Here is a 13,999-nt window from a genome sequence, read left to right as displayed (position 1 = left end):
CACCAAGGTCACTGAAGAAGGAGGAAGAGGTGCTCCAGGCATCAGAGCACAGATTATCCTGCAGCCCATGGTAAAGGCCATAGTGAGCCAGGCTGTCCCCCTGCAGCCCAAAGAGGTTAATGGTGGAGCAGATATCCACCTGCAGCCCATGGAGGACCCCACACCACAGCAGGTGTATGCATCTGAAGGAAGCTGTGACCCTGTGGAGAGCTCATGCTGGAGCAGGCTCCTGGGCAGGACCTGTGACCCCATGAAGAGAGAAGCCCACAGTGGAGCAGGTGTGCCGGCAGAATCTGTGACCCCACAGGAGACTCATGCTGGAACAGTCTGCTTCTGAAGAACTGCACCCCATGGAAAGGACTCATGCTGGAGACGTTTGTGAAGAACCGTAGTCCGTGGAAAGGACTGATGTTGGAGAAGTTCATGGAGGACTGTCTCCCTTTTCGGCGACCCCACACCGGAGCAGGGGAAGTGCACAAGAAGCCCTCTCTTTGAGGAGGAAGGAGCAGCAAAGACAACATGTGATGAACTGACCACGACCCCCATTTCCTGTCCTCCTGCACCACTGGTGGAGAGGAGGTAAATTCTGAGAGAAGTTGAGCCCAGGAAGAAGGAAAGAGTGTGGGGGGAAGGTGTTTTAAAATGTGGTTTTATTTCTCATTACCTTTCTCTGATTTCATAGGCAACAAATTAAACTAACTGCCCCAAGGCAAGTTTGGTTTTGTCCATGACAGTGAGTGGTCTTTCCCTGCCCTTATCTCAATCCATGAGGCTTTTGCTACATTTTCTTTCTCCTGTCCAGCTGAGGAGGGGAGTGACAGAGCAGTTTTGGTGGACACTTGGCATCCAGCCAGGGCCAACCCACCACATGCACTAGATCTTCCAGCCACCACCAGCCAAACAGCAGAGGAGAGCAGTCAACTACTGCACCCTATATCTACCCAAGCTATAAACAAAAACCATCACTATAACAACAGCGTATCTTGCAATGCTAGAATGCAAATGTCTTCAACCACAGAGGAGAACTTAATGAGAAATTTAATACTGTCTAGCAGCTTATGTGAATTTGAACACAAGCTACAATGCAAACCTCTGGATTCCTTTCAGACAAAAAGCCTCATGCTGGAGTCAGTTAAAAATAATACTGGCATTCCTGAAAACTAAGTTTTGGGGGGAGTTCTGCATCAGCCAATAAACCTAGTACTTGATGAAGTAGCAGAGACTGAAGATGAGTATCTTTTTTTCAGCTAAATATAGTATTAAATATTAAAAAATAAATAGCTGTACCTGCAGTTAAAAGTCAACTAGTTTGGCAATTATTTCATTACATCATGTCCAGGCAAACTTCAAATACTCATTTAAAACAGTATCAATCCCACAGGCTATACTGCAGGTTCAAAAGTTCATCATGCATTCTCAGGTGCTGGAGCCAAACTGGTACCACACTGAGTAAACAAGACATCATTTCCTTTGCAACAATGCATCAGCAGGGTGATGATCAAACTACCACATTTCCAACTATTTTTACAAATATGGACAGTATAACCTGAACCTCATGAAGTTCAACAAGGCCAATGTCCAGGTCCTCCACTTGGGTCAGGGCAATGCCCAGTATCAATACAGACACGGGATGAATGGATTGAGCAGCCCTGCAGAGAAGGACTTGGGAATACCAGTGGATAAAAAATTGGACTGAGCTGACAATGCGTGCTTGCCGCCCAGAAAGCAAATCATGTCCCAGGCTGTGTAAGAAGCAGGGTGGTCATGTGGCCAGCAGTGGAGGAGGGAAGCGATTCTCCCCTTCTATGCTGCTCTTCAGGGACCCCACCTGGAGTACTGCATCCTCAGCAGTCCTAGCTCAAGACAGGCCTGTTGGAGTGGGTCCAGAGAAAGGCCATGAAAATGATCAGAGGGCTGGAAGACTGCTATGAAGAAATGCTAAGAGTTGGGGTGGTTTATCCTGAAGAAGAGAAGGCTCCATGGCCACCTTACCGTGGCATTCCTACATTACGTAACTGTTCAAGCATTAGTGGGAATGGAGATCTAAAATATGATATCAGACAGCAATAAAATGCTTTATGGCTTAATATTTTGGCTAAGAAGGCAATGGAGTAAGTATTTGCACTCTCTCCCCCCCCCCAAACAACTCTTTCCCCAGTCCTGTGGGCAGAACACCTGTGAATCTAAGCAGGCTTCCCTTGTACACAGAAAGGCAGCTCTGACTTGGAGGGCTTTTCTGTGCTGTGGGCAATCAAGCCCTTTTAGTGGTAAGTAATTTGTGACAACAGGCAGGAAACGCTAACTGACCATTAGACTCTTAACTGTTACACTATCTCCTAGTAGCAGCCAGGGCAAAGCTTGCAGAGGGAGCTGCCTCATGCAGTTCAATATAGGTACACATACATAGTTTTTACTTCAAATTTTGCTGCCATCCATTTTCCCAGAGATTCACCTCTACTCTGGCACATTACCTGAAACTATGAGGATACAAAATAAAAATATATAAACAGGCCTCTAAATATGGTTAAAAGCACAACTCCTTCCACTAAAATGGCACAGCTAATAAAATAACAGTTTTCATCTGAAATGGTATGTAGCTCACTGACTGGTGCCTAAGGGAACTGCCAAGGTCCATTCCTTATCATTTAGCATGAAGAGACTAGAATAGGCTTTTTTTGACTCGGAGTTTTCATCCTCTTTCTATAACCGATAAATGGATCTCAGCTTAGGAAAACACTAAATCTGCTGTGCTTTCCATATGAAACACTTGAAAGCCCCCCCTTCAACACAGGCACACACTAGAAGTCCTTGAATTAGCTCAGCTAAAATCTGTTGTGGGCAAAATGAAATCAACATCAAACACCTTGATGAAGTGAATTACACAAAAAGCATAAAGTGATAAGGTGTGATTTTTTTTTTTTTTTAAGACGCTACTGCTGCAGCATATGCAAAATGATTTAACAAACCTTTCCAAATATAACATTCAAAAGCTCTTGGCTCTTTGAAGAAGATTAAAGTAAAACAATGCAATTAAATTCTACACATCAGTGTGATTCACGTAGTGAAGTTGTATTTCAGGTGCATCTGTGATAAAAACAACTATTCAGCATACATATAGGACGTCTTTTGACAGAACAACAAAGATAACTCTGACACCTTGCTCCTATATTTAATTCATTAAGATAAAACAAAATTTATTCAATTGCTGCAGACAAAACTGTAGTCAAATGTGAACTAATTCTTGGGCTACTAAATCATTATGTAAGCAGTAAGTGGACATAGCAGCTTACCAACAGTCAAATGACAATAACGCCATATTATTAGGCATTGTGGGTTTATGGCTCTTCTTTTGTGGATTTATTCCTCTTCCCCTGTGGAAGAGGACACCTATACTTTCTTTTGCTGTGAGGATGACTGAGAAGTGGAACAGGCTGCCCAGGGAGGTTATGGAGTCCCAATCCTTGGAGATGCTCAAAAGCCAACTGATTACAGTCCCAGGCAACTGTCTCTAGGTGGTCCTGCTTGAGCATGGTGGTTGGACCAGATGACCTCCCTTCCAACCTCAACCATTCTGTGATTCTATGAATGGCTTCTAGGGATTCTCACCAGCAGACTCTACAAAGGCATCTCAAGTGAACAAAGCCTATTTATCTTTGGCTGGATGAAGAACGTGTGAGACAAATCATGTGGGTGACAGTCAAAACGAAAGAAAGACAAAGAAAAATGAAGACAAGTAGAAAACCCCAGAGGGTAAAGAAGCCTTGCTCAAAAAGGAAAAAGTGAAGTAGCTGTTAGCAGTCTGTACCACAGTCTATATTCAGCTGAGTACAAGCCATTTGTTAACATTTCTAACAGCTGAAACACAACCACCTTTCATCAATGCTGTGGGATAAAAGTGAACTCTTTTTTCTACTCTAAAGGGACTTAATGCTAGGCATGTATTGGCAGGCACTGGCAAGCAGAAAAGAGAACAACATTAAAACAAACAGTATCAGAACCCTTATATCAAAGAAGCGTGGGTATGGACAGATGACAGACATATCTGGCCATTTTCCACCAAAAAAAACCCCAAACTCAAAACAAAGACTATTTGAATTTTTAGCAGTCTGTTGTCTCAAACACTTGAGCAGGACTTAGGAATTTAGAATGCAGTTTCTCATTGTTGTCGGTAATTTCTGTCCACCTTAACAATTTTTAGGCTACCTCATAAATAAAATCCATCAGGTTTCTATTGTCATTACCTTGCATGGATTAATCCTACATGAAATATTGTGGCTTTTCTTTCATTTCATTCTCACTTCGGGTAAGTTCTGATGTTGATGTAGACATTCATTATTACTTTCTGAACTGTCACACTGACAAGGTGTTAATGTCGGTTTCCAACTGCAAACCTACACTTACATTTAGAATAAACTATAAACCAAAAGATCATGAGAATGAATCTAGTCATGGTGAGTGAAACACCCCCACTGAACGGTGGGTAACAATTTGCCCCCCTTTTCTTACATATTCTTTTCCTTTCTCCAAGAGGTATTTCCTCATTTCTCACAGCAGAACATGTAATTTTAGCTGTTGAGGATACAGCATGACAAGATACTCCTCGATGGCTACATATATGGGGCATATTTTTACTCATAATATAAAAGCCACTTTGATATTAAAAAGTAAAGAGAATTCCAAGGAGGATTACTGAAGGTCAGTACTCTTTTTTTTTTTGACAGTTTTCCCTTACAAATACCTTTACAGACTCCTAAAGCACAGCAGTAACAGCAAACCATCCCTGCTGCTATGGTCCACCTTGTAGCTGTGGTGGTAAGGTAGCCAGGCCTGTCCTACAGGCGAAGTAGCTGGTGTGTAACATGAAATTAAAGTCACTGGTATAAAATCCCGCACTCAAAACTTTTTCTGATAGTCTTACACACACACACAAATTTCTCAACAATCCAGCAATGTCAGCTTTTTGATGGGATACTCCAGAATTGGTTGTTTCAAATGCTGTGACTTCAGCACTTTGTCTTTATCAGTTTGTTCTGTTTCATACAAATTAAAATCTACATTTACAAATGAATGTGAGACAGTTGAGTAGTGACTTGTTACAAACAAACAAACAAACAAACAAACAAACAAACAAACAAACCCCCAACAAACCAACCAACTACAAAGATGCCAAATGAAAGAGTATAGATTTACATTTCAGTGATCTCCTGCTTTCTCTGGGAATAACGTAGACAAAACATATTCTTTTCCTTCTGTTCATAATACCATCATGCAAAGTGGTTATTTATTTGCAGCGTTTATCTGTTCATATTTTTCCATATCAAATCACTACCACACCTGATTCTCTCCTAGGACTTCAAAAAATTTCAGGCAGACATTTCAAAATACAAATATATGTAATAAGCTCTAACAGACACTGACTGATGGATAGAATTCTTGCTGAAAAGGTTGTGTTAACATGATTGTGATTTTGAACCTGCTTTTTTATAAACTCCATCTTGGAGCAGCTAATGTTTTCCATATGAGTTACATCAGCCTGCCATTTCCAGATCTTTGTTCTGCTTACAGGATATCAAAGGATTAAGGGTTCAGCTGCTCAATTCTACAACTTCTCTTTCATAAGCAGGAACACGATGTATGCTTCGAAACTCTTCAAACAGGGGAAAAAAGGTAAACATAAACATTCTCAAAATAATTCATGGCAAATGGTAGCTAGACCCTAAAGCATACAGGATCTACTGAATGAATATTTTAGTTTTACTTTTAAGTACAATTTGTTTATTGCCACTTAAGGGAAATCTTACCTTCTGTAAATACATTTAAATTCTGAAATGCTGACCACCATGAGTTAAGTTTAATCAAATCTGAAATTTCATTATAAGAACAGTATGCCTTTCCAACTTCTAGTTAACTAGTCTGACAAAGGTGAAGAGGAATTTCAACTTGTTAAAATAGTATTTTTGCAATGCACATATCTTATTTTTCTTTCACATCTCTCCTGATTTCCCTTTTCTTCAAGGGGATTTGAATAGTCCTGTAAGATCTTTACCCTCTCCTTTCCAAATCCAAACATCTTCCCAACTCTATAGGCAGTTAAAAATTCTGGGGAAATAGCACATTATATAAATACTTACTAAGTTGTACTCCTGCTGAAGAAATTTGGACTGCCAGCACATTTATAATCTTTATTTACAACATGAAAGAAAGAAAGAAAATAAAATAATGAGCTTGATATGGAAAAAAAGCGTGGTAAAACTGTTGAGTCCAAAAAACCAATCCGCACTTTCAGTAGCCAATCAGAATTCCTTAAAAAGTCAAAAGAATGTCAAGACTAACAGCTACACCTGATCTTGAAGTAGAAAGTGGCACCAGTGCTGGTCAAGCTTTTCAAACTAATGACTTACCTCCTGTTCAATGCTGCCATGCTAAGATTAACTTGGACTGAAATAAAAATTAAACTAAATGTAAGTTACCAAAAATGCCACCTGCGGAAATTCCATTGTAAGTCAAAGGTCAGAAGAACAGACCCTAGATTAGTTGACATATCCATCTATTTATGCCACTACACCTTGAAGGACAGATGTTTTTATCTTCATTTAATAATGATTAGCAAAGTCTCATGTACCTCCTTTAACTTCTTATTCTGACTGACCTGTAGAAGCACTTCTTGTTAGTCTTTACTTCCCTTGCCAAGTTTAGCTCCAGCTGCACACGGGGCCTGAGCGGTCTTGCGCTTTATGGAAAGCATCTTTGAATATTTTCCAGCTCTGTTCTGCTCCCTTGTCTCGGAGGACCATATCCCAGGGGATCCTACTGAGTAATTCCTCGAAGAGCTGGAAGTCAGCTTTCCTGAAATTTAGGGTCCTGACTACTCCTTGCCTGTCCCATATCGCTCTGCATCTGATCACTGCAGCTCAGGCTGCCTCCAATCCTAATGTCACTTATGAGTTTGCTTGTATTGGTGACCATAACATCCAGTATTGCATCTCCTTGGATGGGGGTCTCTATCAGCTGGACTAAGAAGCTATCCTCAATGCACTCCAGGAGTCTCCTGGATTGCCTATAGCTTGCCATGCTACTTTTCCAGCATATGTTGGAGTGGTTAAAGTCCCCAAGTAGGATGAGAGCTTGTAAGCATGAAGCCTCCTGTAGCTGGAGAAAGAAAACTTCATCGGTTGGCTTTCTTTAATCAGGTGGCCTGTAGTATACACCAACCACAGGGTTCCCCTTAGTTTTTCTGTCCTTAATTTTGACCCACAAGCTTTCAACCTGATCGTGGTTATTCTTCAACGACAGCTCTTCACATTCTACCCCTTTCCTGACATAGAGGGCAACACCTCCACCCCTCCTTCCTGGTCTGTCCCTTCTGAACAGCCTATAGCCATCGACAGCTTAACACCTGACCCCCGACACCTGTCTTCCCACTGCGTGTTACAGCCTAGCTTGATGCTATCCCCCTTCCCCTTCACATCTAGTTTAAAGCCCTATCTACAAGCCCTGCAATGCTCCTGGGCAAAGACCCTCCTCCCCCTGAGAAAGGTGGCTCCCATCTGAAGCCTGTAGTCCTGGTGCCGTGTAGGCCATGCCATTATCAAAAAACCCAAAGTTATTGTGGTGACACCAGCCACAGAACCATACATGGATTGACTGGATCCATCTGAGCTGTGCTATGTCCCCACCCGTCACTGGAAGGAGGGAGGAAAAATTCACCTGGGCCCCAGATTCCCTCAGTGTCTGTCCCAAGGCCCTGAAATCTCTTTTGGGCTTCGTACTGCTGCTTTATCCCCTCCCATATGGAGCAGCAGTAATGTGTAATAGTCTGTACATCTCACCAGTTTGAGAAGTTTCCTGGCCACATCCCTTACCTGGGCTCCCAGGAGGCAGCAGACTTCCCTGTGAGTGGGGTCTGCTCAACATATTGGACCCTCTGTCCCCTTCAATAGCAAGTCTACAACTATGACTCTTCTATCTGTCCTTGTGGCAGTTCTGGCAATGCAGCGGTTACGCCGTTTTGGTCTCTGACCCTGCTCTGATTCGGGTGCACCCTCCTCCTTGTTTTCCTCTAGTCCATCCTCCAGATTGAGAGCCTCAAACCTGTTGTGGAGCGACACTTGAAGTGGTGTGGGCAAGGAGGGGGTTGATTTTTTTGCCACGTCGGTGGACATGTTTCCACTCACTACCTCCTTTTGAGCCCTCGCCTACATCGTTAAGAGGGGAAGATGCCAGATCCTTCTGGTCCTAGGCTCTTACCTGAGTCTTCTCTTGTGCTTTGGAGCTTAGGGTGTGACCTCACCAGTCTATCTCTAGCTCACTCTCCCTGATGCTCCTCAGCCTCTCTACTTCCTCCTTCAGGTCTGCCACCAGGCTGAGGAGGTAGTCCACCTGCTCACACCTTATGGAGCCATTGCCCTTGCTGCCCTCCATTTCCAGAGCAAGCTGGTGGCACTCCATGCAGCCCAAGTCCTGGATGGCTGTGTGCTTTCCCGGGAACTCAGTCTGAAATGACGCGTCCCTTCTGGCAGGTGTGAAGGATGCAACCTTCCACCAGGTAGACGCCATGGCTGGGCTCCCTCTCTCTGTCCAAGCTTACCTCTTGAGCATCAGAACTGTGACTTCCCTGCGTGACCTGTCTTTGCAAAATGATCTTGCAAACTGTTTGAGCCTGCCCCTCTGATGAGCCTGCCCCTATTTGCATGCTTCTGTTCGTAGTGCTCCCTGAAGACTGTTTAAATCTCCCGCGGCTGCTTCTGGGACCGCCCTCCCCCACCCCACAACAGCCACCATGTAGGAGCCTGGGCTTCTGGCTCCCTCCGGGGTTCCTGGGCTTCCTCCCCTCTGTCAAGCACCCCTCCACCTTGATCTAGTGCCCAGCTGCAGCACTTATCATGTCTGCTGCTGAACTGTGTCAATTAACCTCGAACGACATCGATTAACCCAAATATTCATTCAGTTCCTCCTATCATGAAGTCTCCTTGCCCAAGTAAACGGCACGTTCTGATCATGATTCCCTCTTACTCGTACTATTTACAGAAACACTGCAGTAGACTAATGCAATAAATCCAGTCCTACATACCACCATGTATGGTGTGTGTCAACGAAGCACAAGTAAAAGCCTTGCACAGAAATTTCAGCAATGTCATCCACAGCCAGCTGGAGTACCAACAGCAGTACAGCGCCAGGCTGAAATACTGTACTAACACAACTACATTGCTACCTCCTGTAGAACTAAGCCAGGTACCTCAGCACAGCAAGCTTTGACAAACTCTCTCACAGCTGAAATGTACCTGCTGAAAGAACAGATCATGGCAAGATTCCTCTTGCCTTGATAAGGTGACTGTGCTCCGCTGCCACTTGTGATAAGCAACACTATCAATCATATTTATTTGAGACAATGTTAATAATAGTAAATTAAACAAGGTGGCATTCAGAGAGTTTATAGACAAATGTAGTTAATAGATGGCCTCCAGTCCCTGCAAATAGCTGAAGGGGCAAAACATGTAACTTTTGGCTAGCACAATCTTGACCTGTTTTCAAATAAAGCTACCCTACTTTCTCAGGCCAAAGCCTTGCAGGAAAGACAGAGCCTTAGAGGATGTTCTGAAGCTCAGCCCATTAGGTTCACTATAGGAAACGAAGTTCTGCACAGCAGAGGGCCCTTTCTTCGATGACTAGGGTATAGAATTTGTATTATTGCATACAGAGAGTGCCGCTGCTTCTGCAGCCAAAACTCCAAGTCTCTTGTGGGGTAAACGTGACACAGTAATATGCTCCACTGGATTGCTCTCTCTTCAGCAGCCCTCTCTGGAGGTCAGGCCATCAGCAGAATAACCCAGAATGCTCCTTTTTTCACTTAGATCTCATCATTGTACAAACTAACTGTCTCATCCCAGTTCTTAAACAGCTTTTCCACCAAATGAACTCAGTGTACTTTATCAAAAAGTGAATAACACCACCCTATTCTTCTGACAGGACAATGGAGGCATAGGAAAGAAGTTGCCTTGAATTCAATTCTGGAGTCCTCCACGCGGGAAAAACATAGATCTCTTAGAGTGAGTCCCAAGGAGAGCCACAAAGACGATCGGAGGGCCGGAGCACATCCCGTATGAGGACAGGCTGAGAGAATCAGACATGTTCAGCTTGGAGAAGAGAAGGCTCCAGGGAGACCTTATAGCAGACTTTCCAGTACTTAATGGGGGGCTACAAGAAAGCTGGGGAGGGGCACTTTATCAGGAACTGCAGTGACAGGGCAAAGGTCTTAAGCTGAAAGAGGGGTGATTTAGGTTAGATATTAGGAAGAAATTTTTTATTGTGGTAAGGCACTGGAACAGGTTGCCCAGAGAAGTAGTGGATGTCCCATCCCTGGAGGTGGTCAAGGCCAGGCTGGATGAGGCTTTGAGCAACTTGACTTAGTGGAAGGTGTCCCTGTCCATGGCAGGTGGGTTGGAACTAGATGATCTCTAGTTCCAGACCTTCCAACCCAAACCATTCTATGATTCTACGAAGTAACACTGAGAATTCAAGAAACTCAAGGGCCAACCAAACACTGGATTCACCACACCACAGTGTCTCCCTTCCCATATTCAGAGAAGTGAGAGCATTTGCCAGGTGTAATAGCCTTTCAAGTGAGGTTAATGTGCAATATTTTCCACTTACCAGAAGAAAAATAAATAAATAAATACCCTTCACACAGTTCTTATACAAAGTTAGTTTCAGTCAAGAGAATATAAATTCTTTAGTCTGTATCATGCAGCTTATTTTCCACCCAAGGCTCTAGGCAGAGAGTGAGGTGTGTAGAAGGCTCCTAAGAGTAGATCTAAGAAAGGCTGTTCACCAAGATTTTCCTAGGTCAAACCAATATGAAACTGAGGAGTCCAGAGCTTAACTGAAATTTAAGACATTCTTTTAGCTTACAAGATAGAATTTTTTTTAGGTCATGATCCCCTGTACCCCAACATAAGTAAATAAAAGAGGTATATTTAGCATCTACTGATAGGAGAAGAGCAGACACAAAACACAACATCTTCAGGAAGCTTGCTTCAGTCAACTGCAACTTGCAAGCTTCCTCTCTGCCTTTATTGGGGTGGTCTAAGGCCATAATTAAAAACTCCACTCCAAAAGAGAAATACCTAAGAATCCCTTCTATTTGAAGTGGAGCAGTTGACTTAGGTGTAGGGAAGGTGGTTTGATTTTATAACTCAATTATGAGAAAAAGATGGATTCCAGTGTGTAACCTCAAGTCATCAAATTTCTCAAAACTATTTGTCCATGTGAATAAGATTGCCTTCTCTTTCCTGGACCCTGCCTCGTCTGTTCAAGCTGTTTCTCAGTACCAAAGAAAGGAGCCATGCTAACATATGCCTACAGCTACCTGAAAGGAGGTTGTAACGAGGTGGGTGCTGGTCTCTTCTCCCAACTGATAGGTGACAGGACATGAGGTAATGGCTGGACGCTGCACCAGGGGAGGTTGATAAGACATCAAGAAAAATTTCTTCACTAAAAGGGTTACCAGGCACCAGCACAGGCTGCCCAGGGAGGTGGCTGAGTCACCATCCCTGGAGATATTATAAAGACAGGTAGATGAAGTGCTCATGGTTTAGTGGTGGACAGGTATGGTTGAACACTATGATCTCAAAAGACCTCTCCAACCAAACGATTTTATGATCTGCGTCTTTCAGAACATAGCTCAAACTTTGGCAGTAAGTGCTGCTCAAGTTATTTCAAGCAGATGCCACCTTGCCTCTGGCCCCTCATTCCCCTAGTAACACTGACACCTTCTTGCTATGTCACCACAACTACATGTGCAGCAGAAAATGTATCAGACTGAAAATGATAAACCTTTTTGGCTGATTATTTTTCAGCTGGATCAGCTACCTGCTGTGGTTTTCCACGTGGCTGCACAGACTGCTATGCCAGGCAGAGCAGAACAGTAACAGAATATGAGAGAGGGAAGGCAAGGACAGCCTCCAGGCACAGAATATGAGAGACGGAAGGCAAGGACAGCCTCCAGGCACTGATGGAAAGAACTTGTATAACACCTTCTTCAGCAATGTAATAAACTCATGGGAAAAGCATGTCTTTAGAGTGTGCCTCACTGGGTAACAAGAGGAGTTTTCCTTTTGAAACAGTAGGAGTGATTTTGTGCTTAAAATTAATTGAGGGACATACTCGAAAATAATAAATCCATTAAATAATTGAAGACTTACATGTTATAGAATTGATAATTGTACCTCAGAGGGCTGACAGATAATTAGAAACAAATCAAAAAGCTTGTGGTCTCTTATTCCTACGCAAATGCAACAAAAGCTCATATTTAACGTGAAATCAGCACTACTTGAAGACACTCGTTCCCAGGTAAAAGGGGCAAAATACAATCTGCACATGTGGCTGAGATAGCCACTGGGCATGTCTGCAAAGCCGAGGAAAAACTAACCAAACACTACCTCTCACTTGTAACCTGCCCACTAATGATTCTCTCCTGCAGCAACTAAAATCCCAAACTACAGACTCACTGTCAAATTATTATAATCTTTGAAAGGTGTAAGCCTGAAGACACAGGAAAAGAGCACAGTCTTTTCACCCTGAACTTGCAGAGGAGGCAAGGATTCCACCTGCTAACACTACAACATTTATTTTTCTACCCTGTATTCTTTTGACCTTGCAAGCACTGGACCTGGACTGGGGCAAAAATTCATGTCTCTAAGACAGAGATTGCAAGATGATGCTTCTAAACCTAGAGAGGTTCAGCAGAAAACCAGAATTCAATTTAAAGGTGTGGGGAGGTAAATCTATGTGAAATTGAACAATATTTTTCATTATTCATTAATGACAGTATTTCCCTTCCTGCAGGCTGGCACAACTGAAAACTTGATATTTCAGGAGAGCGGGCTTACAAGAAAAGGACATTGAAACACCAGTATCCACATTTTTACTGTTTTGGATTGGAGGGCTTGTTTTCAGAAAGCTGGTCACTTCTAACACAGTTGTTTCTGTAGCATACAAGCAACTGCAACAATGACAGCCCAGGCTACAACAGCAGTGACAAAGCAGTAGGTCAAAAAAAAAAAAAAAAAAGCATTTCATGCGCCACAATGTCACTCCTGCAACAGTACATTTTAATACAGGTAAAGCGCAAAGACAGAAATGCTGATCATGAAACTCTTAGCTCTCAGACACCTAAACTATATGGATCAATTGTTGCCCTGCCAAGGGAAAACCCCCGAGCTTAAAGTATTTGAAAGATGATAGATAAATTGTGTATGCATACCAGTTTTCCTCTCCTCTAGATACTTGTTTTGTTTCACTGTTGGGAGTCAGATACTAGGAGTAGATGGACTTTGGCCTGACCACAGATGCCACTTTTTAAGTTCTAACTTGATAATGTAATAGGAAGTCCTGAAAGGAACAAGAAGTAAATGCTGACTCAGAAAGAAATACTGGAAATGATCATCAGAGCAAAGTGTTTCCTACCTTCTGATCCTAATTAGGAGGGGAAGAATCTCCAAATTAGAATCTTCTCTGACCCTGAACTAAAGTATGATTTTAGCAGTACTCATGCTCTCGCTTAAAAGAGATAGGAGATAAGCAGCTGCACAAACTCCTCCTTGCTGATAACTACTTAATGACTCTTCAAACAATGCAACTTTTGAATATGATAATCATGTACAGCACAACAGCATTCAATTCAGATGCATGTAACATAATGGCATAACCCTACAGAGAGCACTTGTTTGTGTCAGTATCTTTAAGAATACATGGCATTACACTGCTAGAAGAGGAAGAACTTCTGCAGTATTATCATAGATAATCAAAACTTGGTTTTGCCAGTTCTAAGTGGTTCCATTCAACTAAAAAACTCATCACATCAGAAAAATGTGAGGACTTGTTGATGTAGCTGGGCAAACCTGCAAGCCGTATGTCAAACCAGCAGGATACTTCATACAAACGATGTCCTGAATCTCTAAGTAATTTTGCCATTGCAATGAAAAAACCTCTTGACAACAAC

General features: G+C 42.8%; 1 protein-coding gene across 3 annotated transcripts in view; it reads right to left on the bottom strand.

Moving 5' to 3' along the window:
* Window positions 1-13,999, bottom strand: part of LRP5 (LDL receptor related protein 5) — a 153,805-nt gene that overhangs the window by 38,090 nt on the left and 101,716 nt on the right. The window lies entirely within an intron of this gene.

Source organism: Phaenicophaeus curvirostris, chromosome 5, assembly GCF_032191515.1.
Source record: "Phaenicophaeus curvirostris isolate KB17595 chromosome 5, BPBGC_Pcur_1.0, whole genome shotgun sequence".
Taxonomy (NCBI): domain Eukaryota; kingdom Metazoa; phylum Chordata; class Aves; order Cuculiformes; family Cuculidae; genus Phaenicophaeus; species Phaenicophaeus curvirostris.
The sequence above is the reverse complement of the archived record's forward strand: the minus strand, read 5'-3'. Positions and strand labels throughout refer to the sequence as shown.